The 6,835-nt window shown below is 25.6% G+C and overlaps 1 non-coding gene across 1 annotated transcript; it reads left to right on the top strand.

Annotated features, from left to right (window-relative positions):
• Window positions 1-4,896: 4,896 nt before the first annotated feature.
• Window positions 4,897-4,969, top strand: TRNAI-AAU (transfer RNA isoleucine (anticodon AAU)). Its single transcript has one exon. It is a non-coding gene; the product is annotated as a tRNA-Ile (tRNA).
• The last annotated feature ends 1,866 nt before the right edge of the window (window positions 4,970-6,835 follow it).

Genomic DNA, 6,835 nt, shown 5'->3' with positions numbered 1-6,835 from the left:
ATAGAAAAGGGGTTTGTGATGAATGTTTTTGTTTTAATTTACACAGTATCCCGGCAAACAGTGAAAATATTAAAAACATTTCCGATTTCCTTGATTTCTTTATCAACCTTCACAGCCGTAATTTTCTCACATTCCCTACCCGTCATTTTGTGTCTAATCTTATCATCTATCACTAACTCAATTTCACCATCAAAATCCACTTCCAATTTAAAATTTGAACCTTCATTTGGATCAATCCCATTAAATAAATAAAGAACATCATCACCAAAATAACAATCTTCATTTTTATCTCTTGTACCCATTTGTGGCTCATACTCAGCCTCAAATTTAAATTCACCCGTCTCTTCTTCTAAGATTTCAATGACCTCTCCTCGTTTGATATTTCCTCTTTCTATATTTCCAGCTGTAAAAATATCCACTTTATGCCCTTCCATCCTTTCCTTCAATCGTCGTTTTGGATCGATTGTCTTCGATTTACGCTCTCTATTTTCTGTACCGATCTCTTCCGTATAAAGAAGATTTTCTTCATTAAGAAGCATTTCTTCTATGGAATCATTGTAGTGTATCTTCTTTGGAGCAAAACTTAACTTTTTGGATCCACCCAATGTCTTTTTATTATCCATTTACTAAAGGTTAGATATTTCAAATAAAATATATTGGGAGCCCAAGTTTTAGATGTCGTTACAAGAAGCAACAGATCTATATGGAAGTTTACTAAAAACAATAAAGAACTTTAAGTCTCCGATTTTTAAATCTTATTTCAATTTAAAAGCCAAGGAAGAATATAATGGCTTGGTAAGTGAAATCGATGGTGGTAAATATCAATGTGCAATTAAAAAGTATATGGAATCGCAGAAAGATTTGTTAGAAGTACTCAAAAGACAGACAGTTATATATAATATGTACTTTGATAAAACAAGCAATATTTGATCATAGACTAGTTTACATAAATTTCATTAAAAATGGTTTGCCTCAATAATTATTTTATTCAGGTTTTCTCGAAGTTTTTTGGGATCATTTTATTTTAAATTTTGTTCACAATATACTTAAAATAATGTATCTTGAATTTACGACCACAATACATTATTTTACATTTAGCGTGCGAGTCTTTAAACATTCGAATTCAAGTGGTTTTATTCAATTCGGTTGTAATTTAACCCTTTATTATGTAAATTTATTTAAACAAGCGCATTTTTATTTTCGCATCTAATCTTTTTATTTATATGTTAATTTTCCACTATAATTTTATATTTTCTTTTCAAGCATAGCGCGATTAATTTCCCGTGGGAACATTATATCTACACACATGGGTTTAGGCTCTTTTTTGATTCTATCATCTTTTAAAGGCATATAAGTTCAAGGGGTTTTCTCAATAGATTAGCTTGAATATATGTTTTACATCGAAAATATTTTATTGATGAATTTTGCTTTCTCGATAGAAACAATAATAAAAAAATCTTTTTTCTAAAAGGACATATTGATAAATTGTGTTTATTACAAGATTATGCTATTCAAAAGAAAAATGTATAACCGGATTCTAATAAAATCATGTTGATTAATTGAGTTTATTACAAGATTATGTTATTCAAAGGGAAAATAAACATCAGCATTTTTTTTTAAAATCGATGAAAAATAAAAATGAAACTTTAGATATATTTTCTGTGTAGTATTCTTTAATTCACTGTCAATACATTATTAAAATGGATATCAATACAATATAGACTAAAATAGCATTAATATATAAGAATTTTACGTTGATTTCTTTTGATTTTATGTTGAATTTTTACCATCTTTCACATTTGATCTTTATAATTTTTAATATAAGGCTTAAATGGCTTTGCTAAAATTAAAAATACTTTCGTAGTAATAAATAATTTTAAGACAAAAAACGCAATAATAACATCTTTTCTGTGTAATAAGTTTGTTTTAATTGTATCAAATAAAAAAAGCCGCTTTTTTCGATAATAAACCGATCAGGCTGTTAAAAAAACATAATATGGAATAAAAAAATATTTTTTCATTTATTAATAGCAGGGAATATATCAAAACTCATTAAAAAATACCATACCTAAATGGAAAACAACAGATAGAAAGCGAAAAAAGGTAAAATTTTATAAAAAAAGGTTACATTTATATGATTGTCTGCATTGATCGTATATTTATGATTTTAAATTTTTGTTTCTATTTCATATTTATGCAAATAATTTATTATGAAAAGTATGATTACAAAACCCTTTTGATGAAAATGCTGAAAAAAATCGAATATATGCCAATTTTGTGTATGTAATATTTATCACATATGAGGCTTTTTTTTATTAATATACCGATTTATCATATTTAACCCGTTTCTACGCACAACCCCACCATTGATATCTGTTTTTTGATCAGATATAATATAAAGAATATCGTTTTTGGGCTTGAATTTAGATTATTCTAATAATATTACTTCATTTGTGCGAATTTCTTAATCACTTATTGCATCAAAAATCTAAAATTTTTCATATTATTTGTAAGATATAAATTTTTAATGCATGAAAATTTTTCATATTATGGTTAGTATAGCTCATTATCAATGAAATAAATAACATATGTAGCATTACTATTCATAGTTTTTTCTTACAAAAAAAAGATCAAGTTTAGTGCAATCCTTGGTACAATTCCACTCTGTCGATTTGAATACGTCATTTTTATATATTTTTGACACACAGAATTATATATTATAAGGAAGATTACATTCTAATATGGGTCTTTATGTGTATTATCTTATTAAAACTTCCATAAATCATTTAAACTAACCAATATATCGATTTCAAAAAAATATCTTAGAGAATCAAAAAATCACATATAAAGATTTTGTATTTTTTTCATTTGAATGCGAAATATGCAAACTATAAAATATCTTCGTTGATATCTTTTTATTACCAGTATTATATCGATTATTTCATATTAATATATAATGAAGAATCAGAATATTTGAAAAAAATTTTGACCTTAGTTAAAATATTAATAAGACATTAATTTTAGAACGATATGATATTACAATTTTTTTACATGCCCACATGAGAAACAACTTATGATGCAATATTTTTATGTTCGAAATGCAAATATAGTTCACTTGAACATGAAAAAATAGAAAAATTTAATCCCATACATAAATACATAAAAAAGAATAAGAAATTGTATTTTTTGAGTAAAAATTTTATTGTATAGGTACCTTGTTTTTTATACATGACACACAAAATAAATTAAAAAAAAAAATTATTTATCAAAATAATCAGATAATTGAAGAGAATGGCATAAGAAGCTAAATATTAGGAAATTTAGAAGTGGTAAATGACTAAATGTTGTATGAACCTTGAACGGAAATTTGACACAATTTTTATTTTGATTAGCCTATTTTCTAATGTAAATTGGGAGATTTCTTAAAATTTTTTATTTTTAATAGGTATTATGCAATAACTACAAAACAGAGTATACAAAAACATAATTCTAAATTTATATGTTTTTTTAATAGAATAATACTATTTTTCAGGATGTTGCATTTTCGAAAAAATTGCCAAAATTAAATAGAATACAACAGTTTTCCGTGTGTGAAATTCTTTCTGTATTAATTTATCAGATATTAAAAATTGCCTTTAACAGTGTATGTTTGCCCATGGTTACATAGTTCAAAAACACAAAATTTATTTGGCTGTTGATAATTGAAACTGATGCAAATTGAATCTCATGACCTGTTCACACCGCATATATTTTAGAACAAAGATGCATAATATTTTCAAATATAATGATTTTTTGCTCATTTTAAGGGCTCTAACCAATAAAAACGTATTTTTAATATTTCTCCTTTTTCTACCATTTTCAAAAGACGCACATTATCTATCATGTACCCCACTTTTGCGCGCCGTTGTATATACTTTTTTTAACTAAAAGTAAATGTTATCATCGCAATCCCTTTTTTACAGTTAGATATATTATTATTTTTGTTTGTCGTCAGATATTTATTTTATTTGAAACATTTTTTTTTTGAAATGAAAAGTTCTGATATCTTTCTATATCTATTTTCATTAAATAATATTATTAAAAAAAAATATGGTATCTGATAGATTGAAATGTGTTCATTTAATGTCAGGATTGAAAAATTGGTTACATTTTCCCCTATTTCTTCAACCTTATCCCAATTTATTTATCAAGATCGTATCATAAGATCTTAGCCAAACACAAATAAAACAGCTAATGTTTTTTGCCAAAGGTAGATTATGTAAATTTTATTTTGTCTTTTTAAATTACTTCTCGTCTTGTCGTCTGCTTTTTAAAACAGTAATTAAAAAAAATAGATGGTTAAAAGGGTATACTTATAGTAAAAACATCTAAAATCTGCTTAAATACGAAAGATTGACGCTTTCAAATATTATTGCAATAAAATTGTACCCCATGATATACATTTCCATGCTTAATGATTATAGTACCTTTTTTTTTTGCCATCACATTATGATTATATTTAGATAATGATTTCCCTGTTCATTTATTATTATTATTTTTTCTATTTAGATTGTTCAAATTATTTATGTTGAGCATCTTAAATTTGAATTTCATTGTACGGATCTTTCTATATATGTAAATTAAGATATCATATACGTATAATTTATGCAAATATTGACACTCTACAAATGCAATATTTAGTTCTGTTATATTTAAATGCAAGTAGATACATTTGTCTCTTTCATACATAGTCTATAATTAATTTGTAGTCGTTTCCTGTCCATATAGATATTTCATTTTTATATTCTTTCAAATCTTTTTATTTTCTAATCACTTATATTTTTAGATCTTCGTTTTTGTAAATTTGTTTAAGAAATAATTAACGTATTATTCATGATTTTATTCGTGATTTATGAAGCTTCCGTAGCTCAATCGGTAGAGCATTGTGCTAATAACGCAAAGGCCGGCGGTTCAATCCCGCTCGGAAGCATCAAGTTTTGCAAAAAAAAGAATTTTACTGTATGAATTCGACACGGAATCCTCCAATTATAGGATTTTATTTTAAATACTTCCTCGTACGCCCATTTTTAATTACAAAACATTTAATTTTTCCACTCTAGCTTATAACATACAGCAAATGTTGATAATTTAATCCGAAGTGAAAAAGCTACCGTCTTTAAACATAACATAGACTTGTTTGTGGCACTGAAACAACTTTAATTGATTCCCGAAAGCATGTGGAAGTTGTCAAGCCCATTATTCGTATATTGGGGGTGTTATCCGTAGCGGCGACCCGATTAGTGGGGTCAAACATAAATCGTATAGCTAGTTTCTAAATTAAATTAATTTTTGCTTTGTTTATATTTTACAAGTAAAAAATATGAATGTTGTATAGGGCAATTTTATTAAAACCTTCCAATAAATCATCTTTGAAATGCATAAATATAAAATACTATTTATTGAGGCATAAACCTAATAATATTATACACTTTCAAGTCTACTCATCCTTATAACCACTTCCATGGACTTATTCTCTTAGAGACTTATTATTTCGACTGTAATCAAATACTATTGTACTTTTCAAGTATCATCATGGCTACATCCTTCTACCATGTATTTCCTTTTCAAAGAAGTATGAATTACAAGATTCTGTCAATTTATATTTCTTCTTCTAGTCACGTCTTCTTATGTCCTTATAATATGTATCACTTCCTAAAATGTTAATTAAGCAAGTACATTTCTAAATTTTATAGTTTGTGGATATGTTTATACTCCGGTTGGGATTAAAAGCACCTTATATAAGACCTATATCATGCCAATTTTTTATTCTTTATACATGAATATTTACAATCGGCTGTTAATTTAGATAATTTAAAAATATAAATTTAAGAACATTTTTGAAGGATAAATTTAGATTAGCTTATAGTAAGGTAGATTGAAAAACCAGTATTATTATCTTCCATAAGTTTATAACATGAATAATACCCTTATAAAAAACACATAATCTCTTAAACTTATGAATTTTGCACGATTATATACTGGGAGGCACTCATTATTATTTCTCGGATTTTATATGGGATAAACCAACCTTATGCTTTTCAGAAATTATGATAAAAATAATTAGAGAACTCTAAAAAAATAAAAGTTATTTTAATCAAAAAATCAGGATACCATAATAGAATAAATAGTAAATAGGATGCTTGTCGTGATTTTAAATTTTTTTAATTAACTTCCATTGCGGGAAAATTGCTTTTAAAGATTTTAAAATTAAGATAATGAAGCGTAAGTATATATTATTAAGTTATCTTTTTGATAAATGTTTGTTTTTTTATCAGAAGAAAATGTAAATTTAGCTACGCTTCATAAGGATTATCTTAAAGCCTTCGACATACCATTTGCGGAATCCATTCAGAAAATATAAATTTATTCTGCGCTTTATATTGAATCATCTTTGAAGCCTTCGACATATCATTTGTGTAATCTAACAGAAAATCACAATTTGAATGTTTATGATAGTTTTATAAATGTAAATGATGATAAACTTATTCAAACTAAGCAGTAAACTAAAATATTAAAATGAAAATAATTTTAGATTTCAAAGAATTTCCAATGGTAGTTTCCTATGTTTGAAAATATGCAATTACATCAAAAATATAAGAAAATCATAATAAAGTAAATATTGAATTATACAGCTTATCAAAATTAAATGTAATTACAATAATCAAGGAAATGTTTACCCAAAAAGAAATTGATTATAATGACATTTAGCTTCTTTTATTTTTAGATAACAGACACTTTGAATAAATACTTTCTGTGCCCAATATGAGTCATATAATTTTACTATGTTTTTAAAACA

This window comes from Rhyacophila brunnea, unplaced genomic scaffold (assembly GCF_057557595.1).
Source record: "Rhyacophila brunnea isolate RB1 unplaced genomic scaffold, BYU_Rbru_1.0 scaffold_49, whole genome shotgun sequence".
NCBI lineage: Eukaryota > Metazoa > Arthropoda > Insecta > Trichoptera > Rhyacophilidae > Rhyacophila > Rhyacophila brunnea.
Note: the sequence above shows the minus strand (reverse complement) of the source record. Positions and strands in the feature narration are given on the sequence as shown.